Source organism: Pinus tabuliformis, chromosome X, assembly GCF_031772625.1.
Source record: "Pinus tabuliformis cultivar Carrire ecotype Pingquan chromosome X, CPIR1, whole genome shotgun sequence".
Classification (NCBI taxonomy): domain Eukaryota; kingdom Viridiplantae; phylum Streptophyta; class Pinopsida; order Pinales; family Pinaceae; genus Pinus; species Pinus tabuliformis.
The window spans coordinates 251,453,291-251,479,735 of NC_142308.1; the positions used below are offsets into that span (position 1 = coordinate 251,453,291).

Here is a 26,445-nt window from a genome sequence, read left to right on the forward strand (position 1 = left end):
AGTCATCAGAAGGTGAAGCCCAAGAGTCACTCCCTCATGTATATGACCATGAGTAATCTTAAACACAATTCATTTGAGGAGTTACCTCTTGGCCTGACAAATGGATTGTCTTTTACATTTGTCCAGCCATCAGATACAAAGAATACGCCATAGTGATTCCAAGAATTTGTCAATTTACCCAAAGCATGTGTTATTTTGGCTTTTTCATGATCAAGTCCCACAGTTCTAGCTTTGTCATACCCAGCGCTCTTGTATCCTTTAGGGGCATCATTGATGGCACCAACCATTTCATCCCTACACCCTTTATCAAGGAAACTCGATATGGTTCTACACCTTAAAGGGATGTTTGTGCTTGTGCCTCCATATCCACTACCATGGGTGGATGTTGATGGAGTTCTTAGTCTATGTGATTGTGGGCTAGTGGTGTCATGTTCAAAGTCACCCTTTGATCTTTTAGATTTGTATTGGGCTTCCTCCTCTTCCCTTATGTATTTGGCTCTTTGTTGTTGTGACACACTTCCACAAGTTTTGATTCCTATTTGCTTATTTCCATCCCATGCCATTTTCCCACAGAGATGCTTTCTGGCACGGGTGTATGAACCTGTGAAAGTGATTTTGCAATGGGGGCATGTAAATTTAGTGGTTCCACCCCCTTTCCTTCTTGAAAGCCTAGTAACATATTTCCACAAGGGGATTTGGTCTATATTGATGAGTTGGAAGCATTTCTACACGAGCATATCCAGGACACTAATGGTTGCCTTCTTCACCAGGTTCTGATATCTATTCTACTCTTTGTTGATGACGTGGTCCTCCTCTCCTCATCCCCAGAAGGATTACAGAGGCAGCTGGATGCCTTAGCTCTGTTCTGTGACCATTGACAGTTGACGGTCAACCTGGGTAAAACCAAGGTTATGATCTTCAATGGGGTGAAGAAAACCTCAAACCTTCACTTTCTATTCAGAGGGGAGGAGATTGAGATCACCAGCACGTATACTTACTTGGGGGTGCAATTTTCAGGTCCCCGCTTCAGTTTGCGACCAGTGCTTCAGCCTCGAATCAACAAAGGATATGGATCCTTAGCCCTTCTCGAGAGACAGTGTTTTCGACATCACTTCCAGGACATCTCGTCCAAGATGAGCCTCATGGACACCTTGATTCGTCCCACTGTTCTATATGGCTCAGAGATTTGGGGACCATCTTTACTTGAGTCAGATTGGGCTTCAGCTGAGAGAGTCCAGATTCTTCTTCTCCGCTGCATCATTAGGTGCAAACTGACAGTGTCGCAGCACATCATCCTAGCAGAGTTTGGAGCTCAACGCTTTCGGCTTGAGACGGTCTTCAGATTGGTTTCATTCTTGCATCGTGTCCAGGGCTTGGCAGACTCGATAAAGAGTAGGGACCGTTACCCTTACTTGGCATATTGCTCTTCTGAGACTATTGCCCGTTCTACCCCCTCAGGCTGAGCCAGATGTTGGTTTATAGGAGTTTCAAACCTCTTGGTCAGTGGGAATTCAGATGGATCGTCTCCCTCCTTTCCGATATTCCTTAGATGCTCCCGGTCACCTTTTACCTACTAAACAGGAGCTAAACAAGATCATCAGGGAGGACATCTACAAGCAGTTCGTCCAGGTCACTTGGGTCAATCCTCCAGGAGGGTTGCGCCCAAAGATGGCCTTCTATGCTGAGCACTTCTTGGAGTTGAGAGACGGGCTCATTGTTTCACCATTGGATGCATGCTATTCGCATTCCTCTAGACCAGTTCAGAGTAGGTTCTCATAGACTTCAAGTAGAGACAGACCACCAAGTGGATAGATTAGATAGACTCTATCAGGTATGTCATTTACAGGAAGTGGAGACCGAGGTGCACTTCATCCTTGGATGCCTTGTCTACTACGAGATCAGAGGAAGGTTTCATTGCTTGTTCAGAGATTCTCGGACCCTCGCCGACTTTTTCAGGTACCCCGATCAGAGATGTTTGGCCCTATATATGTAGGAGGCTCTTAGGTTCCGAGCGCATATTCTTCAGCCTCCCATCAGACCAGACCCCACACAGAGGATCACGACATTTTTTAGGGTACTACCTTCAGACAGGGGCACCAAGAGATCGATTGATACCAGTACATATCCAAAGTCTAGATCAGTGAGGATCCGTGGGACCTCACCTTGCTACACAAGATCTCATCAGCAGTTTCGTCTCAGATCCGTTCCTAGGAGACAGACTAGGTCCTCCAGCGTTCAGCGGTGTGTGAACCCCCCCAAGACACGATTTAGTGGACAGTTTGCACTTGCCATCGGCTCTTCATCGGGCCAACAGACATTATTGAGTTTCTTCAACGTTATTCATTCAGCCTCAGATGTTAGGAGAGATGGGTCTGATCCTCAGACCTATTAGGTCCTGGATCTTCTCCACTAGAGCCAGATGTTGATTTACTTCATGCATTGTATCTTTTATAGGAGACCGTTTGGTTCTCCCGCTTTGTATATACATCAGTGTACTCAACAGTCCCTTTGACCTACTTTGTGGTCATTAGTTGGACATAAATATAATTATCTTATCTTATCTACTTTGGTTTTTTTGCCCTCATCATCTCCACTCTCATTATCCTCCTCCTCTTCCTCTTGGTACTCCTCCTCTCTAGGGTTTCCAAATCCACCACTACCCACTTCTTCATCCTCCTCATGACTCCTTTTGCTCCCCAACACCATCATAACAAAAAAGGAACCAACATCAAGAGAATGCCAAGCCATATAACCATGATGTTTGGTGGAGTTATAGTTTCTTGCCTACAATAAAATGAAGGAGGAATGGGAATGGGAAAGAGAGAAGAGAACATCTTTTATTCAACAATGAAAATATAAAAATCACAAATGCTACAAGGAAAAATAAAAAGAATGGGATTAGACCCTACCTCTTTGGCTCTCCAATGGTGCCTTCAATCCCAAGCACCAATCTCCATTGCAAGCTCCTCAAACAACCCTCTCAATTTTCCTCTCACTCACCTCCTCAACTCAAACTCCAAAAGCCCTCTCTTGCTCTCTTGATCATGCAAATGATACATTGTGGGTGGGGAGGAGGCATTTTATTTCTTGTGACCCCTTCCCTCCCTCCCAAAAAAATCGCGCAGCTTTCTCTTTTGTGGCCAGAGCCTTTCTTTGGTGCACGAGCGATCGGTCCCCATCTTTAAAAGTTGCTCCCGGAGCGATCCCTCCCTCCATCATTCCATCAAACCAAGGAGCGCAATTTTTTTTAGGGAGTGAGCTCCCAGGTCTCTCCTGAGCAGAGCGCGCTTCGGGAGCGGATTCGGAAGGAGGGGGGGCTCCCTTGCAGCCCTGATCACGAAGCTTAATCACTAATATTTTAGCACAACCAACTAAAGCTCCAAATATATATAGATATTTGGAGTATGGTAGCTTGGAACATATTTTATGCACAAATATCATCTACTTTATAAGTATTTTCTGCCCTTCATTGAAGCCAAGATATATGATGTTTTTGGTAAATTTTCTTTGAATAGTAACTTGATGGTAGTTATTGGTTTATTGTATTGCCTTTCAAGCAGGGGTAAGTGGCAATCTTCCAAATAGTGATTTCTACAATACAAGTATGTCTTCATAAATATATTCAAGGCAGGAACATGCTAACAGGGGGGTCTTGTTGATATTGGCAATGTCAATATGATTGGCCCACAAATACTTTAAACTGCCTCATATTGTATTCACCCATTTGCATGGTCTACGTGAGACCCTGTCAAGGTTTTATTGGGTTTTCTGTGAGAATGATAATCCCTCTCAAACACATGAAAGTCATAACAAACCAGAATATAGAACGCTACTTGGCTAACTAATTTACAAATTACAAGTTCTGTTGAATATAACCAGTTTCTGTTCATTGTTTAGTGTACTGGATGTCAGCAATAATTTCTTGAAGAGCAAAGTCATTCCTTCTAATAATGGGATTGATTGGCATCTCTGGCATCAGTATGTTGTCCATTAATCATGGATATGAGCTTAGCAGTATTGAAAAGATTGCTGCACACGAGTTTATTGACAACATTTTGACAAGTTATCCAAGGTCGTGCTGATAAACTCAAAATCAACGGTTGGCTTCTCAGTGTGGTTAGAAAGAATATGCTTCTTATTGCTCCTCCATGCCCTGGAGAACAAAACTTGTATCAGGTATGTAGCCAACATCCCTCATTTGACAAGCCAGTCTCTCCAATGTTGCATAGATCTCCTCTGTTTGTGGGTGTGATCTGTCTCCTACCATAAATGCATGCACTTGATGCCCAACTTCAATCCAGCTGCATCCTGGTTCTTTCTTAACACCCTTGTCTTTCATCATCTTTCTTAACCTTGCAACATCATCCCATCTGGCAGATACAGCATAGATGTTTGAAAGAAGTATATATGTTGAAGGGTTCTTTGGTTCCAACTTATACAGGCATTCGGCAGCATGCTGTCCGAGTTCTGCATTGCCATAAATTCTACTGGCATTCAATAAAGTTGCCCACAAAACAGCATCAGGTTCAAATGGCATTTTGTCAATGAAGAGCTTTGCTGCCTCAAGATGTCCAGCCCGTCCTAGAAGATCAATCATACATGCATAGTGCTCAATTTCCGGCATTATAGAATGGTCTTGAGACATGGAATTAAAGTAATAGTAACCTTCATCTATCAAACCTGCATAGCTGCATGCAGAAAGAACACCAGTGAAGCTAATGCAATCAGGTTTTATTCCCACATGTAACATCTGTTCAAAGAGTTGTTGGGCTGCCTTACCATATCCATGTTGGGCATATCCTGCAATTATTGCATTCCATGAAACCACATCTTTGTCCAGCATTGTATCAAACACCCTACGTGCATCATCTAATATCCCACATTTAGCATACATGGTAACAAGGGAATTAGACACACAAACAAACGAATCCATTCCAGTCCTAAATATGTCCACATGGATCTGTTTGCCAAGTTCCAGAGCCGCTAAACTAGCACAAGCACTCATAACAGCTGCAAAGGTGACTTCATCTGGCTGCCTGCCTTCCCTTTCCATTTGGCAAAACAACTTCAGGGCCTCTTCACTCTGGTCATTCACACTGCAGCCTACAATCATTGCATTCCACGAAATTACATTGGCGTTGTTCATTCTGTCAAATACTTTGCGTGCATCCTCAAGACACATACATTTAGCATACATGTCAACAACAGCGTTACCGTCATGTGGCTCAAGGCCAGATTTAATAATGTAGGCATGAAGTTGTTTGCCTAGTTGCAGTGCTAATAAGCAAGCACACACACTGAGTATGCTAGCAATAGTGAACTCGTCTACTCTGATGCCCAGCACTAACATTTGTCCGAAGAGTTGGAGAGCTTCCTCGCCAAGCCTTTGTTGGGCATATGCGGCAATCATAGCATTCCATGAAACATCATTACGTTCAGGCATTTCTCCAAACACTTTGCATGCATCGGCTATATTCACCTCCTTTCCGTACATAGTGATAAGGGCATTGGTAACTGATAAATGTGAATCAAATCCACTTCTGATCACCAAGGCATGGATTTGCTTACCCAGTTGTATTGGTAACATTGTACAGGCATTGACAACGCTGGCATATGCAAACTCATTTGGTTTCAGGCTTGTCCAAAGCATTTGAGAGAACAAATCCACGGCATGCCGACCATTGCCATTCTGCGCATATCCTGCGATCATGGCACTCCATGAGACATCGCTCTTTACAGGCATTTCGTTGAACACTCGGCGTGCGTCTTGAATTCTTCCGCATCTGGCAAATCCTGCAATCATGGCATTCCACGAGACAAGGTTTTTTTCAGTCATTTCCTGGAATACTTGGTGTGCATCCTCTATGTTCCTGCATTTAGAATACATATCAACAAGTGCACTACTCACATAAACATTTGATTCAAATCCAGTTTGTATAACCTGTGAATGGATCTGCTTGCCCTGTTTAAACGTTGGTGAGTTAGCACACCAAGTAAGAACAGTGGAGTAGGTGAACTGATCCGGGGTAGTGCCCGCCAACTTCATTTGATAAAACAGTCTCCAGGCTTTGTCCCCGCCTCCATACCGTGAATATCCAGCCAACATAGCATTCCAAGAAACGAGGTCTCGGTCGGGCATTTTGTCAAACAGTTGCTCTGCATCCGTTAGGGAACCCATACTGGTGTACCCTGAAATCATAGTATTCCAAGAGAGGACATTTGCCTTCTGCATTTTGCCAAAAAAAGTGCATGCTTCCTCCATTACCCCGCACTTAGAATACATGTTTATGAGGTGATTTCCTAGAAATACGTCTTGCTGAAGAGCTGTCTTGAGGAGATGAGTATGAATCTGCTTTCCCTCTGCCAGGGATTTAATGTTGGCACATTTGTGCAGAAGATGAGCATACCTATCTCTGTCTGCATTGCTGTAAGAAAAACAATTAGAAGTACTAGTACTAAAAGCAATGGAACGAGTTCTTATACTGATACAACTTCTTATAGAATGAAGGACACAAAACTTCATCTCATTGCGAATACTGTCATAAACAATATAATGTTTGGCCAAACATAATCATATAATCTTGTTATCAGCAAATGGCAAAAATATTATAACCTATCTCACATTGGTTCAGAGAATTAGTTTTCGTAACAATAAACTACAATACACCATAATCATATGCTGATAGGGACACTTCATTGCCTTTTAAACATCCCGCAAAAACCCATTCTTAGAAAAGGCTGAACTGTCCTCAAACTATTCCCTAATAGAGGTTGCTAGCCTCCAGAGTTATGTATATTCCCATGATAGTTTCCCTAACCCCGTTGAGGTGTTGCTGGATTACACACTGCGAAGGCACTTCATCGTGTTTCCCCTAAGCTTGTCGTGGGGTTATTGGACACCAAGTGGGACACTCGATTGAAAATTCCATTGTGCATTTGCCGGGTTAATGAATACAGAGAAGGGCAGCTCTCCCACTGAACAACTTGAAGATACCGTTCACTTCGAGGTCTACTTGAAGATACTGATCACTACGAGGTCTACGAAAGTAATAAGTTTCTCCTGGTGAGAAAAACAGTACAACTCGGCTAGTTCTTTGACCTTCCTTATTTAACATGTAATTGTAAATGGAGTTGTCTATAATGCGATTTTTTAGAGATTTTGGTGACGGAATCCGGCGGAAGAAATTGAGGTTAAATCTTGATTTGTTGCAGTTAAAATGGTTTTTTAACTGCATATTTGGATTCAACACCCTCTAAAACCCCTGGGACGCTTTCATTGTACAGAAACTAGCTATCAAACTTGCGATTCCAATAAATTCCTGTCGGATTTCGACCGGAAAAACCCGCCGGAAATGCTTTCAAAAAGTCGCGTTATAGATAATGCGACTTTTTGGAGATTCCGGTGACGGAATCCGGCGGAAGAAATTGAGGTTAAATCTTGATTTGTTGCAGTTAAAATGGTTTTTTAACTGCATATTTGAATTCAGCACCCTCGAAAACCTTTGGGACATTTTCATTGTGCAGAAACTAGCTATCAAACTTGCGATTCCAATAAATTCCTGCCGAAGTAACAGGTCAACGATTTGATCTTTTCAATTTACTTAATTTTCAATCATTGTAGATTCCATTTCCCATCATACTGGAAGATTCAACAGTTTAAAGAACGCTTGTCACGATTACATTTATGCCTTTAATATTTACAGTTTCCAAAAAAAATTAACCTTTTCGTCTCATTCTTAAATATGACCAATGTAGCTTTTCGCTTCCCGCTAAAAGAAAAGGAAAATATCTGCCCATTATCGTACTGCACTGGGGAGAGGGAGTAATCTCATATTCCTAACAATTAGAAAATGGGTTAGTAACAAATTACACGTATCCAAACCTTCGTCAGTAGATCCCCGTTTCACAAAACTCTACATATTATTATTAACAGGTGCGAAACTCCCTTTTATTTAAGCCAGTTGCAAACAATTTGGATGGAAATCTTATTAACAGGTGCGAAACTCCCTTTTATTTAACGCAGTTGCAAACAATTTCGATGGAAATCGCCAAATTCAGGTGAATGCAAATTTAAAAGAAGCCAAATCCAGCCCCTTTCTTAAACACGATCTATTATTGCCAATTTTCCATCTTGAATTATTGTCCATACAGCCAATGCAAACCGGGCCAGTTCTTGGTTTGGAAGTGTGAATGAGAGTATCAATAATGCCTGTTTTTACAGCTTTCCAACGTTACTGAGATTGAGAGTATCGCTGGATATTGACAGATTTAATTCTAATGCTAGATCAGGCTAATGTCATCGTTTTTTACATCCGATAGTTTGGTACTAAGAGATATGAAATTCTCTGGAATCCACCAAAACTCGCACTCCTCTTCCGGACATTGCAAACTGCATACCGTGAATATACGAGGTGCATAACAACAATATACATGTATATATCCAGAAGACATTCATGATCAAGCGTCCTCAATATGCTCGTTGGAATCAACGTCACCGTGCCGGGCAACATGGCATCAGTAATACCCTTTGTGAAATCCCTGGTGAACATAGGGGAAACCATAGTTTCAATACAGACACAACGAAATTGCGAGTTATGGCCTTTAAGGCAGACGCCAACGTCTATGCCCGTCTCTTGCAGGGGTACGCCGAGTCAAAATCCCTGGTAGAGGGAAAGCTGATCCATGCGCACATGAATGTCACTGGATTTCAACCCCAACTCTTCATACAAAATAGTCTCGTCAATTTGTATGCTAAATGTGGGAGTATTGTCGATGCACTCCTAGTGTTTGACAAAATGCCTGTGAGAACTGTATTCTCATGGAATTCTCTGCTCTCGGGATATGCAAATTCTGGGAATCTGGAACGCGCTCGCTATTTGTTTGACATAATGCCTCTGCGAAACCTGTTCTCGTGGAATTTGATGTTAGAAGGCTATGTCAAACATGGAAGCATTGGCATTGCACGCATTCTGTTTGATGAAATGCCTGAACGAGATACTGTCTCATGGACTACCATGATTACAGGGTATTCCCAACATGGATTTGGCAAGGAAGCCCTACAACTCTTCAAACAGATGTTACAGGCAGGGACAAAGCCAAACCAGTTCACTTTCGCTAGCATTCTTAAAACCTGTGTGACCATGTCTTCTTTGGACCAGGCCACGCAGGTTCATCTGCACATTCAGAAAAGTGGTTTTGAGTTCAATGTCTTTGTGGGGAGTGCCCTTGTTGATGTATATAACAAATGTGGGAGCATGGAGGATGCACATAAAGTGTTTGACAAAATGCATCAATGTAATGTAGTCTCCTGGACTGCCATGATGGCAGGATATGTACAGAATGGGCACGATGAGAAAGCATTGGAATTGTTTTGCCAGATGCAATTGGGAAGCATCAGACCGGATCAGTTCACTTTTGCCACTGTTCTAAGTGCATGTGCAAGCCTAGCAGCTCTTGAACAAGGTAAACAAATCCATGCCCATCTCATCGAAGTTCAACTAGAGTCACATGTATGTGTGGGTAACACAGTCATTACAATGTATGCAAAATGTGGGAGCATTGCTGATGCACTTCAGGCATTTGAACGAATGCCTGAACGAGATGGGGTGTCATGGACTGCTATGATTGTTGGTTATGCTCAGCATGGGCATGGAAATAAGGCCCTTGAGTTATATGAACAGATGCTACAGGCTGGCAGAAAACCAGACCATGTTACATTTGTTGGCATCCTTAATGCATGCAGTCATTCTGGCTTAGTAGATGCAGGCTATCATTATTTTGGTTCCATGAGTCATGATTATTGCATCGCACCAAGAGCAGAGCACTATGCTTGCATGATAGACCTTCTTGGCCGCTCTGGACGCATGGAAGAGGCAGAGATCTTTATCAACAACATGCCTTTCGAGCCTGATGCCCACGTGTGGGGGGCATTGCTTGGTGCCTGCAGAGTGCATGGTAATGTGAAACTTGCAGTGTGTGCCTCTGAATATCTTTTTGAGTTGGAGCCACTGAATCCTGCAACATATGTGCTTTTATCAAATATTTATGCCGAGACTGGAAGGTGGGATGATGTAGCAAGGGTGAGAAAGCTAATGAAAGATAGGGGAGTACAAAAGAAGCCAGGTTGGAGCTGGATTGAGGTTAAGAACAAGGTGCATACCTTCACTGCAGGGGACAGATCACATCCACAAATGTCAGAAATATATGAATCCTTGGAGAAGCTTGCTATGAAGATGAAAGATGCAGGCTATGTGCCTGACATGAAGTATGTATTGCATGACGTTGAGGAGGAGGATAAGGAATACCACCTATATCACCACAGTGAGAAGCTGGCCATTGCTTTTGGGCTTATCAGCACTGTAACAGGGGCACCTCTTCAAATTGTGAAGAACATTCGTGTGTGTCATGACTGCCATATTTCTATCAAATTTATTTCTCAAATTGCCAGGCGAGAGATTACTGTAAGAGATGCTAATCGCTTTCATCATTTCAAGGATGGCCTGTGTTCTTGTGGTGACTATTGGTGATGCAAAGGAAGCTAGCATCAAACATGTAAATTCTTTTACATATTGCCTTCTTGAAAAGAATCTTAGGGCTAACTTTATTTACAAAGCAAATCACCCATGTTGCGCTTTGTAGAGGTTCTTATCTCCAAAACGAAATCTTATATAAATTAAATTACAAAATTAATTTGTGAAATCCAGAAAGTACATCATGACTTAGTTGAAAAAATGGGAATATCTTAACAGAGTTGCGAGTTGCTTGGTGGAATCTTGTGTAAAACTTCTCTTAGCATCCCAGGTTGTTTTCAGAAAGCAATAGATGAATATAGTCTTTCAGTACTCAATACATGTGTCACATGTCTTAGGGTTATTCGTATTCCCTGTCGATATAGTAATAAGAAAGGAGCAATGCGAGAAAGTCCAGATCTTCTAATATTTAATGAGGCAATACTCCCTGAGGAAAACACGAAGAAGGCATTAAAAGTAGAAAATTAGCTTGTGACATTCCTAGAAGGTGTTGGCCTTAAATAGGGATAGGCCTACTGCAAGGGATTGGCGCCTATTTCATAACATATCATTTGAATAAGATCAATATTCGGCAGTAACATTTTCTGTATAGGTAGTAGTTACACATTTACACTAAAATTGCAAACATTTTAAAATTACAGTGATATTATGATGCAGATGGACCAGCAGGTCCCTCAATCAGAAAACACAACAGGCCTTGGTGGGCCCAGAAAACTCAATGTCCTTTTCTTCAACGAAATTAACTCTCACAGCACTGTGCTTGGCTTGCAACTTCAGTGTCTTGCTGGCAGTAATTCTGTACCAATCAGGTCTGCAACAAACTGTTAGCACATAAATAATAACCCTCAGATACTCTCAAGGTTTGTCTCTCAACAATGTCCAGCGCACTCTCCCACTGAGATTCCTCTTACACACAAATGCACGAATATTCAAATGCAAAGATAATTCTCATCCTATCAAAGACATAGACACACAGAGAACCATGCTCATAATCTTATTTGCACCGAGATTTTCTCATGCAGGCTCCAGTATCCAGTCATGGTGACATCAAAATCAATATGCAAGAATTAGGCATAGTAATTTGTTAAGCCCCATTGTGTGCAACTACAAAATATCATCGCACTTGAGTGCTTTCTCCTATGCTATCTCTTCCACTAAAATATTATAACTGTGTTTGCTGACTGGCAATGGCTTCAGCTGTCTCCCTCACATCCTCTTGCTACCATGTCAGGCCTTTGGCCATGGCAAACAGCTTTCATCCTTAGAGTACACTCAACACATTGACAAGGTGAGAGCCATGGCAATGACACACAAGGCTTCTAATCCTTGTCGATTCCATCTCAACCTCCTTTTCTTCAAGGTTCTGCTATCTGTATTTTCCTTCTAACATCTCATTCTACACATCCCTCTATGCCTGTTGTTCTGTTCATAATGGTATCTGGTAACTTTTTGAAACGATTAATGACTACTGCCATTTGAAGCCATAGCTGCTCTCACTCCACATTCTAAAATGCATGATGACACCAATTCATCTCATATCTTGCATTGACTGCCCCATTGTTCTTATTTCGTTGTCCACATCATTCCTTGTATCTTGGTGTTCATCCTTGTGCACGTGGTTTTTCTCTATGTTGACACATTACCATTGTCTCACTTCTTCATCAACGATGTGATTCCTCTCATCATTATTTGAATCTTAAATGCTAATGTTGTTGATTTTTGTGTAGCATCGGGAGGTATTCCCGCATGCCAAAGAGGTCTCCAAGTCAGCCTAAGAAAATTGAAATAAAAATTTATTTTTGAGGCACCCAGTCGGCCCAGCTCATGAAGTGTGTGTCCATTGGGTTAATTTACCCCCATTCGACTAGTATATATAGATGATGTGACATCTTACTTTCAACACCAAGCAAGTTTCTTCTTCATTTTTATGAGGTCTCTTGGATAGTCGAACAAAGAGCAAGGACTATTCTCGTGTGGAAGGGGACAGCAAGGAGCTGAGCATGAAGGAAGCCGAGTTAGAGGGGCCGTAGGGCCTGATTTCTAACAGAGTTAACCAAGGTTGACTAGTATGGGTTTGACCAGGTTTGACCATTAATTGACTTGGATTATTGGCAGAGATTTCTAGACAAAATGTTGATTTGTAAACCTTGTTAATGAATAATTTCTCTTAAAGAAAAGTTATTGGGTTTCCCGGGGTAAAAATATTGTCTCTATTGTGCATGTTTGTCTTTCTATTTCTGTAGCATTTATCATTTCCACTACATTTGTTGTTGATATTTTCTGTGTATAATTGTTCAATGATATCAATAGCCTGAGATAAATTGATTGAAGATCATTAGGTAGTAATTATTAGATTAGAAAATTGTTTTCTACTACTTACCTTGTAGAAAATTCAACATGGAATCAGAGCAAGGTCGAAAGAGCAGCCATTGAAATCAGCCGAAGCGACAAGTGTTCAACAGCTTGACTGGTTTTTAGATCTCTTACCAAGTAGCATCAAGTCTCAGAATGAAAGACGGTTGGATTGTGCTACAAATCTTCAGAAGGAAGTCATTCTAGAACCAAAAGGAGCTGAGGAGAAAGTCAAGTATAAGGCTAAGAGAATCTTGGTAGATTCCATAAAGGACCACTTGATTCCTCATGTTGTTGCATTGAAGAGGAAGTATATGATGCTCTGGTAGAATGAGAACAACAACACTAACAGGAAGCTAACCTTGAGAAATCATCTCCATGATGACTAGATCAAATTTTGTTGTCTCGTATCTTATGAGAGTCTCCTAGATCAGAGATGGGCTTGTTACAGTGACTCTCAATGGATTCCCTTTCTCATGGGAGCCATTTATTTAGGGAATTTGTGCACGAGAGAAACTGCCCAAGTTTGATAAGCTATGGACTGGTTGTGTCCAATAGGAGGCTTGATTGTTGTCTAGAAATAGCTTACAAAATCCGCAAGATGAAGAAATGCAAGCCCTAGTAGCTCATGCAAGGAAAAGGAAAGGAAATCAGCATGCATCAGCAATTGATGTATTAACGAAGATGATCACCCACCACGGAAGAAGACAAAGGAATCTAAGCTTAATGAAATTGCAGATGGAATTCACTGACTTCTGCAAGGAGGCAAGGATCAAGAGGGAGTTGATTGTTCCCTACAACCCTCAGCAGTTTCTTCCTTAATCAAAAGATAAGTACTTCATATTTTTCTCCCTTAATTATTACTATTTTCTTTGTTTTTTGGTCACCCTCTTGTGGTTGTATTTTTGGCTTCCTTGTAATTTCTTTCTTCCATGGCCTCTTGAGTGGAGTTTTCAAAAAAGGAAGAATTGTGGAGACTACCAAGGCGATGGCTCACGCTATAGATGGCAGCATTGAGAAGTACAAAGCAAAGTTTGTGGCAAGATGGTTCTCTGAGAAAGAGAGAGTGGCCTATGAGGATATTTTTGCTCCAATCGCTAGATGGTGATCCAGGGGATTAGAAAAATGCTCAAAATTGAAAGTGCTCGAAATCAACCGGAACCAGTTCCAGATTGTAGTGCTCATTGTTCTGAATCCAACGCCACTTGAATCGCCTCAAACCGACATCGTATGCTCAAGATATGGTGTTCTGAAGTTTTGGCCAAACAGCTAAAAAATCAAGCGGCAGGGTTGACTGGGCTACTGATTGGGCAGACCATATGTTGACATCAGCGTCTGACTGGGCATGCACAATGAGCGGTATAGACCAATCTCATACTGCCACATGGCTGTACTCTACAGGACTGGTTGGTGCATTTTTACTGGTTGAGGATACATGGTATGGGCCAATCACGGAGCGACACGTGGCCCAATCCCACGTGGCACTCTGAGAGAGGCCAAAATGGGTTAGTTGTGATTGTTTGACCCCGTTGGAGTTGAAAACAAGACCTCATCTGAATAAACTAATGGCTTAACCAACAGACCACGCAATTGAATTTATTATATTATAGTCAACAGTTTTATTTAAAGTCTTGTCCGTTGACTGGTGGCGGGAGGGGCATGGCACTTGGCCCTATCCCCTATCCCCTATCTTATTGGTGTAATGTGACTAGAACTAGCAACAGAGGGGGCGGATCGGGTGGCACATGGCCACGTCGGCCCCGGTCCCATGACCTATCATATAACCATAAGCCAAGAGAGGAGAGAGAAAAGTGGCGGGGGTGAGCGTTAGCCCGACCCCTAGCCACATGGAAGCAATATGACCCTAACCTGGCACTTAAGGGTTATTGGCGCCTTTAACTAGGCGACAATTTGCAACTTTTTCGACAGGAATCCCGTCGATCCCAGGCGAATTTGTTGCTCGACGGCCAGTGGAAAAGCGGAATTCGTAGGATGATTGGCCAGATTTGCATATTTGTTGAACAGTTAGCAGAATTTGTTCAAGGAGGCATATATTGCTCATTTTTTAACCTTTTTGAGCTCAAGAAGAGCCTAGATGGGGGTTTTTTAGCATTCTGAATCCATTGGCAGCACTATTTTTGCAATTTGAGCACTGTAAACTAATGTAATTTCAGATTTGAGCATATAATTGAAAAGGCCCAACATTGGAAGCTGGACCCGGAGACGTAGCCCAGGAGGGGTGAACTCCGTTATCAAATTGTCATTTTTTCTTGTTGTTCATGGTTCATTTTTCTCTGTTTTATTTCTATAAACTGAGTTTAAAAACATTAAGTTTATGTACTTTTTCAACTTGATCCATTGCCCACAAGACATAAACTTGTTTGCAATTTTTTAAGAAACCTTCAAGTTTTTAATTTCAGACCAGTTTGGTATCAGAGTATGGTTATGTTGAAGGTTTGATTATGTTTGCAAGTGTTTTATGATGCTTACAACGTTAAAAGTGAAAAGAGGAGGAGTGCGTGAAGAACCAAATCCTCAAATCAGTTCAAGGAGGTCACAAACTCCTCAAACTCCACCAGTCATGGCACATGAAGAAGGATATGAGATGATGTTTGAGGATGAGAGAGTTTTCAGAAAGGCTTTCTATGACATGTCTTAAATGGTGAAAGTTTTATGTGAAGAGAGGAAAATAAGGTTGCATGGAGAGAGTTCAAATCAACCAAAAGGTAATGGTGGTGATGGGAGCAAGCCTCCACCTCCATCTCCTCCTTCACCTCCATCTTTACCTCCATCCTCACCTCCTTCACATACTCCTCCAAGATCTCCAAAAGGAAATGTTAAGTCTCCTTTGTTAAAGCTTGATGTGAAGTTTGAATTGCCTATGTATAATGGGGAAGTAAATGTTGAAAAGTTGGATAATTGGGTTCGTCAGATTGAAGTCTATTGTAGGATTCAAAGGATTAAGGATGATGTGACCAAGATCCAGCTTGCTTCTCTTCATTTGGAAAGTGCAGCTCTCATTTAGTGGGAGGCTAGAACTCAAGAAGACTTGAAGAAAAGTGGTAAAATTATCTCTTCTTGGAATGATTTTGTAGTTGCATTAAGAAGGCAATTTTATCCATTAGCTTACATGCAAAAGGCAATTATGGATTGGCAAAATTTTAGACAAGCTAAAGGTCAGAGTGTTCAAAGTTACACACAAGAATTTAGAGGAAGAGATTTAATCTTGGGTGTAGATTTTGTTGAAGGAATTGTAACTAGGTTCGGTCTTCATAAATGTACTTTTGATATTTGTATTTATTCAAAAAAAGAAATATTATTTTTATAATATCTGTCAATGAGTTTCTTGCTCATTGAAATAGGTCTAGTACTATTTAAAGTGCTATAGGAAAATCAAATAGTCAAAAGAAAAAGGTTGAAGACCTTAAAGGCATGTTACACCTTGTATAAATATGTATTAAAGTCAAGAGAATACCTCCAAGCAAAGTCAAGTCTCCTCCTAAGCTAAGGCATCATCATGGCACCATCAAGAAGCTCCTTCAAGCATGTTGCACCACCATGAAACTATCTGAAATCTACTCTTCTAGTCAGCCTACAAAACAGTGAAATAGTCGGCCTACATGTCAGCCTAGAGGAGGGACAGTCCTCTATATATAGAGGTTGTCCACTCCCTCATAAAGAAGACAACGCAAGCTCTGAAATAAGCGAAGAAGACAAGTCGAGAAAGAAGGTAAGGGAGCCTCTAGTGCAACGAGGAAGGGAAGACAATATCGAAGATTGGAAGGTTGTTCTTAGGGTCATATACAGCCACACGTGCGAAGGAAGAAGTTTATCTGCGAGCTACAACAATAGTAATAATTCAGTTCAATCCTTATCATTGTTTGGGTTAAAAGTTGAGGTCTACAAGGCCTCCCTCTAAGAGCGAAGGAGAAGCCCTCACAAACGAATGAAGAAGGAAATGTTTTCTATGGTAGAAAATAGTCACACGTGTGAGAATCAGATCCCTTTATGCAGTCATAACAGCCCTACATTACAGTTATCCAAGTTACTTGATTTGTGGATAGAAGAAAGGAACCATCATAAGAAGAAGGGTCTCATCAATAGTATCTTCTCTAGAGCAAGAGCAACAAGGTTACTAACAAGTTGAAAGAAGAACGAAGTGCCAGAGGAAGGAGGACGAAGTGTCGAAAGAAGTGTCGAAGTATATGGTGCAGAAAGGAGTGAAGGCTTGACTTGTGCTTGGAGGATCTCCTTGTCAAGGGTGTAGGGTTTGGCATTAATCAATAGAAGCTTCAATAAGAGAAAACTTACAAAGGGTTTTCCTCTCAAGAGTGGAGAGGTTTTGGCCCTGGTAGAGAGCCAACATCTTGTGTTCTTGTTTTTATGTTTTGATAGCAGTTTGATGAAGTACACACATATGCACTAATAAGAAGAAAGAAGAAGCATAAGCTAACAAGAAAAATAAAAAGACTCCACAAATTGTTATCGAGTAACGAAGAATCACACTACACTACTTTGCCCTAGATTCTTCAACATGGAATCAGAGCTATGGTGACACATCAAGGATAGGGCAACTCAAGAACACTCATCAAGGGGAAGCATCTACAAAGTTGAAGCATCAAGCCTAGAAGTCTCAATCACTTCAAGGACAAGAAGGGTCTACGATCCATCATTCATCAAGGAGGTCTGCAAATCTAGAAGAAGAGCCTTATATAAAAGGCACCTGCAAAGAAGAGAAGATTGAAGCAAGACCTACATCAAGCTACAAGTCTTCAAGCAAACATCATCACCAAGCAAGTCCACTTGGAGAAGGCAACTTGAAGAACATCAAGATCTCGGGAAGACAAGTCATCAAGTCTTCAAGGAGGAAGAAAATCCATTACACCTCAAAACCTATCAAGTACATGTCCCTTTCTGAATATATATCAATGTCTTTTTGCAAGGAAAGCAATAAATTGGTAGGAACCAATAACTTTCTTACATGGAAGAAGAGGACTGGTCTACTACTCAAGGAGAATGAACTCTAGAACATGTCAAAGGGAATATCACTATCCCTGCTAAGGAACGGACTCAAGCCTTAGCCAAGTACAATAAGGATGAGACAAGAGCTCAAAGGATTCTAATATAATCAATCAAAGATTCTCTCATTCCTTATGTCTCCAAATTTGAGACATCGAAAGAAATCTATGATAAGCTAGTAGAGTTATTCTCGATATCCACAACCGGAGAAGTAATATCTCTGAGGAATGAATTATACAAGATGAAGATAATAACAAAGGAAGGAATAGCTCTCTACTTCATGAAAATATCTTAAATGAGAGATCAACTTCAAGAGCTTGGGGAAGTCATGTTTGACAGAGAGATGACAATTGTAGTACTCAATGCTCTACTTGAAGAGTGGAGAAACTTCACATCAAGAATATATGCCAAGAAGGAAGCAATCACTCTCAATGAAATGTGGTCTCTATGCAGAACAGAGGAAACCAGCCTTAAGGCAAAAGAAAATGTGGGATCAAAGGAGCAAGCATTTGCTACCATGGTCAAAAGAAAGGGTAAACTTGGCAAGTTTGGTCCACGAAGAACAAACAACAAAAACATGTCCAAGATCCAATGCTTTGAATGCCAGGAATATGGACATTACAAAAGGAATTTCCCTAAGCTTAAGAAGGACAACAATAACAAAAGGAAGAGGGAAGAAGCTCACTTGACTCAAGAGGTGAAAGAAGAAGGAAAGAAGCAAAAGAAGGAAGATCCTCCAGATCTCTACTATGACTAGGTCAAACTCTTTACTTCTACACTTCTTTCAAAGTTTTGAGTAGAATAAGAGCATGTAGGAATAAATTAAAATTGCATGGCTAGAAACATCCTCTAGAATCTAGCAGCATGATGTACATAGAGTTTTAGACACTCATGTAGATGTAGCATTTATGATAAGAACAAAAATGCATAAGTAGAAATATATTCTAGAATATAGGAGCATGGCAGATATAGCTCAAGATATTCATGTAGAAGAAGCATACCTAGTATAGACCTCATACATGATGAAAGAAAATTGATCATGATAAGAATCTTAGAAGACCTACATCATCACAAGAAAGGAAGCATTTGCAAGGAAAGGATCTTTAAGATCCTATGATGGAATCTTCAAAAGAAGGTTCATGGACCAAACCATATGTCTCATTGGCAATTTGATCCAAATTGGATCCTAAAAACTCTCTAAGTTTTCATGATTGTTTCAATTATACTAAAAGATTCAAGTCCTAGAAAAGATCGAAGCTATCAGAAGGAATCCTCATGAAAATGGCAGTTGTGGCCAGAGCAGAGCAACGAGGACCCTCGGTCGAGCGCACAGACTGTTGGCCCATGGTAAAGTGCAAAAGCACAAAACTGGCAAAACCGGAGGCTATTTCAGGAAACAGAGGTGGATTCTGATACACGATTATCGCAGGGCATCCCCCTCAGTGAAGGAAAGCCCCGAAGCGCCCAGACCCGAAAATGCTATAAAATTCGGAGAAGTAACTGTTTCGGTTCCGTAGCGCGAGATTCCCCAAAACCAGTAGGATATCGAAAGGCTTCGAGGCGGTAAGCAGTTTTGACTGAGTCCCACCTGATGCCACACATCGAGCAACATGCGTCTGGCGGAAGAGAGAGAAAACCCCCGCATCTGATGGGTAAACGTCGTGCAACTTGTCCGCCCGATATGAAGGACAATCGTAGGATCTGGGGGGTCCAGATCGACGGTGGAGATGCATCCCGATGACTGACCGGATTTGACAGGTCGAAAAGCAAGATGACAGGGGATTTAACATCCGACATGGGATGATGAGTTGGCAAACGATTCGTATTCGCGAGAAATCTTGAAGCAAACTGATTTAACGACCATTCGAGTATGATTCAGGGAATTTGACACCCAATTCGTTAGCAAGACAGGTGGCCACCTCCCTGCGAGGCGTTACCCAGTGATGATGACGCAGAGCAGAGGAATTTGAACGGACAGAGGAAAGGAAACCAGAAGGTCGAGAAGCGGAAACGAGCAGTCAAAGAGCAGACTGGATTTAAAGCCATGAACTGACAGAAGCAGAGAACGGGTACATAGAGAGACGCAAGAAGCCAATAGCAAAGAACAGAGAATAGAAGCCGAGCTGACCTGAAGGGCAGCATCAAGCCAGACAGAGCCAGAGGGAGTCAGAGAGTATGTGTACTCCATTGAAGGCTTGAGAGGTTCAAGCAAGCTCCTCGGTATAGGCCTGTCATACTACTGTGACCCTCAGAGGTCGAGTTTCAGTAAGGAGAGTCTGTACACTCCATTCCTACTGACTTCATTTTGTTATTGAGGCTCAAATCGAGCTCACTGTTGTAAAAACTCTACTTGAAAACATAATAAAGAGGCCACCACTGAAAGGCTGGACCAGGAGACGTAGCCCAGGAGCATTGGGTGAACTCCTTATTAAACTTGTTTTGTTTACATGTTTGACTGTTACGTTTTCTCTGATTGCCTCAATGTCTACGTATTCCATGCACATGAGTCTATAATACCTTTCATTCTTTATCCTGGATAAATTCCAGATCAAGTGGTATCAGAGCTTAGAGTTATTAAGGTTAGACAAGCTTGTGCTAGATTTTTTTGTTGAATGCTAACTATATCAAAGCTTAAATTAGGAGAAGGAGAATTGGCTGAAACTAACCCAGAAATTGGAAGAGTCTATTCTAAGAGGAAATGTATAGGGACTATAAGAAACATAGAGATGAAGATGCATCAAGCTCCAAACAAGATAGAGGAGTAGAAGAATCTCTCCTCCATGATCACTCCAAAGGCAAAGGGAAAGAAGAAAAATTTCTCACGCCTCCTAATAGCCCTGAACATAAAAAGAAGACATCTTTGGTTAAATTAGATGTTAAATTTGATTTACCAATATATGATGGGGAGTTGAATGCAGAGACGCTGGATAATTGGATCAGACAGATTGATGTTTATTGCAGAGTGCAGAGCATCGACTCAGACAAGAGTAAGATTCAGCTAGCCAGCCTACGCCTCGGAGGCACTGCCTTGGTATGGTGGGAAGGTAGGACACAAGTTGACATGAAGAAACATGGTAAGATTCTTTCTGTCTGGAGTGAATTTGTTTCTGCAATTAAAAAGCAATTCTATCCACTAGCCTACATGCAGCAAGCCATGATGAGCTGGCAAACTCTTCGACAACTAAAAGGGCAAAGTGTACAAGGTTACACTCAAGAATTTAGGAAAAGAGCTTTGATTTTAGGAATTTCTTTAGACTCACCTGAGACTCTGTTGAAGTACATAGGTGGTCTACACAGCTACATGAGGCACACTATCCTCATGTTTAATCCCACTAGCATAGATGAGGTATCCATTCAGGCTACGCATCTAGAAGCTAGAGGTAAGAATGGGAACCCAGAAGTTGGGGGATCATCCCAACCCACTGCAAGCAAAAATAAGGAGAAAAGAAAACAGAAATGGAAAGAGAGGAAGACAAACACTGTACAGAAAAACAAGTCCTCATGCACTCACTGTAAGAAGGATGGGCATGATGATGAACACTACTGGATTCTGCATCCGGAGCTGAAACCTAAGAAGTTCGAGGGCAAGAAGAAGAAGACTGCTGCAGCTATTCAAAAATATTTGGGGTCAAACTTGGGAGATGAAGCAACAATCGCAGCCACAAGTATAAAAGGTAAAAATTCTGAAGCATCTACTAGTAATTCTGCACAATCTACTGATAATGAAGAAAATGAGAGAAAAAGACGTGAGCTTTTTCATATTCGAGTTATTTCCAAGCATCAAAAGATTGATACTTTGTTTGATAGTGGCTCACAAGTAAATTTAATTTCTGAAGCAATTGTAAAGAAGTTGGGATTACTAACCACACCTCACAAGAAACCATATCCATTAGGTTGGCTATGTGATAAAGCAAAGCTACAAGTGACTAGACAATATAAACTTAAGTTTTCTTTTGGGTCAGCATTTGTAAATGAGGTTGAGTTAGATATAGTTCCTTTGGATATATGTGGAATTGTTTTAGGAAGTCCTTAATTGTATGATAGAAAAGTTATTTTCTATAGAGCTAAGAACAAGTATCTACGCGTTAAAGATGGAATCGAATATATTGTAAGAACTCATAAGCTCAAGAATAATTATACTCTCATAAACTCAAGGCAGATGAAACGACTTGTAAATTCATGCAAACAATTTTTACTGATGGTTGTAAAGGAAAAGAAACTTGATAAAACCAATGTATTTGAGGGCTGTGATGCTAAACAGCAAGCTAATTTAGAAAAAGTTGTTTGAGAATATGATGTATTGTTTCAAGAACCTAAAGGTCTGCCACCCAAAAAGGAAATAGTGCATGATATTAATTTGTAGCAAGATGCTCCATTGCCTAACATCGGAATGCACAGGTTCTCCGCTTTAGAGAATGCAGAAATCAAGAGGCAGGTACAGCAGCTGCTCGAGAAGGGGTTCATCAGACCTATCACATCACCATGTGGGTCTCTAATCGTTTTGGTGAAAAAGAAAGATGGCTCGTGGAGAATGTGCATTGATTACCAAGCACTGAATAAGATAACGATCAAAAATCGTTATCCCCTTCCTCGCATAGACGATCTATTAGATCAGTTAAAGGAAGTTGTTTATTTTTCCAAGTTAGACTTGCATAGTGGCTATCATCAGGTCAGAGTTGCAGAACAAGATGCATGAAAGTCTGCTTTCAAAACAAAGCAGGGATTGTATGAGTGGTTGGTTATGCCTTTTGACTTAACTAATGCTCTTGCTACTTTCATGAGAGTAATGAATGATGTACTCAAACCTTTTCTTGATGATTTTGTTATTGTATATCTGGATGACATTCTTATATTTAGCAAAATGTGGGAAGAACATTTAAATCATGTTACGCAGACACTAGATGTTTTGAAAAGAGAAAAACTTTATATTAAACTCTCAAAATGTGAATTTGGCAAAACATCTTTGAATTATTTGGGACATATAGTAAGGGGTGGTGAATTGAATATAGATCCCTCTAAGGTTGCAGTCATTATAAAATGGCCTAAACCCAAATCTGCTACAGAGGTTAGAAGCTTCTTAGGAGCAGCACAATATTGAAGAAAGTTTATTTCTAACTTTTCCTTAATTGTAGCTCCCTTACATGTTTTAACAGGATTGAACAAGGTGTTTCAGTGGGGAGGCAAACAGCAGAAAGCCTTCGAAACCTTGAAAGAAAAGATTAGTACAACACCAATACTAGCACTGCCCGATCTTCAAAGACCATTTGAGATCGAAATAGATGCCAGTGACTATGCCATGGGAACAGTGTTGATGCAGCACGGTAAACCCATATGTTATCATTCTGAGACATTTAATTCTGCAGTATTTAACTATCCTACATATGATAAAGAGTTGTATGCATTAGTACAGAGTGTGGAAAAGTGGAAACGTTACTTAATGGGCAAAGAGACAGTTATACATACTGATCATCAACCACTTCAATATCTACACTCCCAAACTAAGTTGCAGCAATCAAGACACTATAGGTGGATGGGTTTTCTACAACAGTTTCATTTAGTCATCAGATATAAAAAGGGAATATAGAATAAAGTTGCAGATATGTTATCTAGACCAATTATAAAAGCATCTACTATACTTAAGCATAATTCAGTATTGCATGAAAGCTACATTGAACAATATGCTCAAGATATAGATTTTAAAGATGTATATGCAACTTTAAGTCAAGGCAAATGAATAGAAGAATTGGATTATCATGTTAAGGACCAACTCTTGTATCATTGTGAGAAGCTATGCATTCCACAAATTGAAAGAGTAAAGATAATTCGAGAAGCACACACTTCTCTAATATCAAGTCACTTTGGTGTAAGTAAAACGGTTACACAGCTGCAAAGATTTTGTTATTGGCCGAAAATGAATGAGACAGTTTCTAGATATGTAAGAGGGTGTACCATGTGCGTTAAAAGCTGTTGGCATTATGATTCAAGTGTTGTCCTTGATGGCAACTCACTCAGAGGTTGGTACAGATGCTCAGAAGTTGGTACAGGAGATGGCAACTTAATCAGAAGACAGATCCTAGTACAGCTTGCCAAGGAAGTTCATACACGCAGGTTTGTTAAGACCAAGTCGCGTGTACACGCAGGTTGGCTTCAGAAAAAGCGCGTGTATGTGGAAAAGTACCTTTGGTCCATGGCGGTTAGTCCTTGGAAGTTGTGCCTATGGTTTCGGACCATTGTGTCTCGACGGGCGTGTCGATCCCTAGTTTTGAAGTTGATGGTATTGTGTTTCTATGGTTTTGGCTCTTGGTATTGAACAAGGCCTAAGGCTATATAAGGAGAAGATCACTAGGCAAAGATGTGGTGTGGGTGTCTGACGCAGTGAGAGGATCTGGTATTGCTGGTTATCTGTTCGGGACGCTTGGCAAGGGTCGGATCTGACAGCAAAGGCAGAAGTAATCATTTCTAGATCTGCACGCGGGTTGCCTTTGGAGAAAGCGCGTATACACGCGGTTTTGGTACAGTGAAGTAGCGTATGCATGATAAGTGTTGATATTTCAGGTTGCTGCTGATTCTGGTGGTTGTTGCAGAGTTCTAGATTCTGGTTTGGGTTTTGTGTTCTTGATGACAGGGTTTCAGTGATTCGGTATTGGGTTGTTTAATGAATTATGATGCAAGTATAAGTTGATGATTGTATTGCGGTAATGTTTGCTTTGTACTCTTGGATCCAGTATGAAAATGTATGAAACGTGGTCCCTGAAGGTTGTAGGGTCAGCACCTACGTACTAGTAAATGGATCAGCTAGTACAAGAGCTGAGGGGGTTGTAGCTCCCTTCCAAGGAAGTTTGGAGAACGAGAGAAGGTTGTAGCCTTCTGCAGGTTGTAGCCTGCGTACTGGTATAAGACTGCACCAGTACATTGTAAAAGAAGTTTCTCATTAAAGAAGAAAGAGACAAATTGCAGCAGGTGGTTTTCACCCACATTGGGTTTCCACCTTATATCATGGTGTTCATGTGTGTGGCTTTTGTGTGATGATCTATTCTGTTATACTGCACCTGTTTACTGTTAATATGCTTAATAATATCCTGATGCATTTACTGAAGATAAGATTAACTGAATCATAAGATCTCTGCATATACGCTAGTTGCTTTAGACACAGTCGCGTGTACACGCGGGTTCACTTAACTGAAGTCGCGTATATGTTTCTGAGTATGAAATTGAAAAGTTTTATCTGATCTGATAATACTGATTCACCCCCCCCTCTCAGTATTATTTTCAACAATTGGTATCAAAGCAGGTCCTTCAGAGAAAGCTTGATCGCTTGAAGGAAAAGATCCATCAAATGGCTAATCCAGAAAGAGAGGCACACATCAGGCCACCAGTCTTTGACGGGAACAATTTTACTCACTGGAAGATAAGAACCACTGCATATCTACAGTCGCTTGGAGCAGAAGTTTGGGGAATCGTAGAAGGAGGATACAAATTCCCATCAGCAACTCCTACAGATCCAGCAGAGAAAAAGCAATATGAGCTCAATGCCAAAGTAGTTACTGTCCTATTGAGTACTTTGACTCAATCAGAATTTATGAAGATCATGCATCTCAAATCAGCTAAGGAAATATGGGACAAAATCGTTACAAGCTACGAAGGAGATGATCAGGTAAAAATAGCAAAGCTTCAAACTCTCAGAATCCGATATGAAACTCTTAAGATGCGAAGTAATGAAAGCGTAGCTAATTATTTCCTGCGTATGGATGAGATTGTGAATTGTATGAGGGATCTGGGTGAAGAATTTGAGGAAGTTGTCTTAGTTCAAAAGGTTTTGAGATCTCTGTCTACTAAATTTGATTCTAAAGTATCTGCCATAGAAGAAAAGGAGAATGTGCGGAAAATTACCATGTCACAGCTTCACGGGATCTTAACTGCTTTTGAAATGTGACAAGAGGTACCACCAGAGGCCGCATTCGAAGTGTCAGAGGAAGAAGATGAGGTAAATTTTGTCAAGAATCTTGAACGGGGATCTGGACGGTTCAAAGATAAGCTACCTTTCAAATGTTTTCTATGTGGTAGAGTTGGTCAATATGCTGCTAGATGTCCTCATAACAAAGAAAAGATATATGAAGAAGATGGTAGAAGCTATTATACCCATATTAAAAGTTCATTAAATGATAGTGAGGATATTAGAAGTCTCATGGCACATAAGAAGAAGAATGCTTCATCCAATAATAGCGAGGATATTAAAAGTCTCATGGCACATGAAGAGAAGAATGCAGAAACTGAAGAAGTTGCCAAACTAAAAGAACTATTGGAGACAGAAACCAGGGTAAGGGAGAAATTGCAGGATATAGCAAAAGATCAGAGCACAACTATTCAGAGACTTGAATCAAAGATCCTCTCTCTAAAAGAAGATCTTGAAGATCAAGAACATGAAGTGATCAAACTAAAGCGACAAGTGGAAGAAGGGAGAAAAGTTGAAGAAGACCTAAGGAAGCAGTATCTGAAAAAGGAAGAACAACATCAAGTTGAGGTAAATATCTTGAAAGGTAAACTA

The 26,445-nt window shown here is 40.9% G+C and overlaps 2 pseudogenes; one reads left to right on the top strand and one right to left on the bottom strand.

Moving 5' to 3' along the window:
- Positions 1–3,598: 3,598 nt before the first annotated feature.
- LOC149139318 (pentatricopeptide repeat-containing protein At2g13600 pseudogene) lies at positions 3,599–6,075 on the bottom strand (annotated as a pseudogene).
- A 1,696-nt stretch (positions 6,076–7,771) lies between these two features.
- Positions 7,772–10,756, top strand: LOC149139319 (putative pentatricopeptide repeat-containing protein At3g13770, mitochondrial pseudogene; annotated as a pseudogene).
- The last annotated feature ends 15,689 nt before the right edge of the window (positions 10,757–26,445 follow it).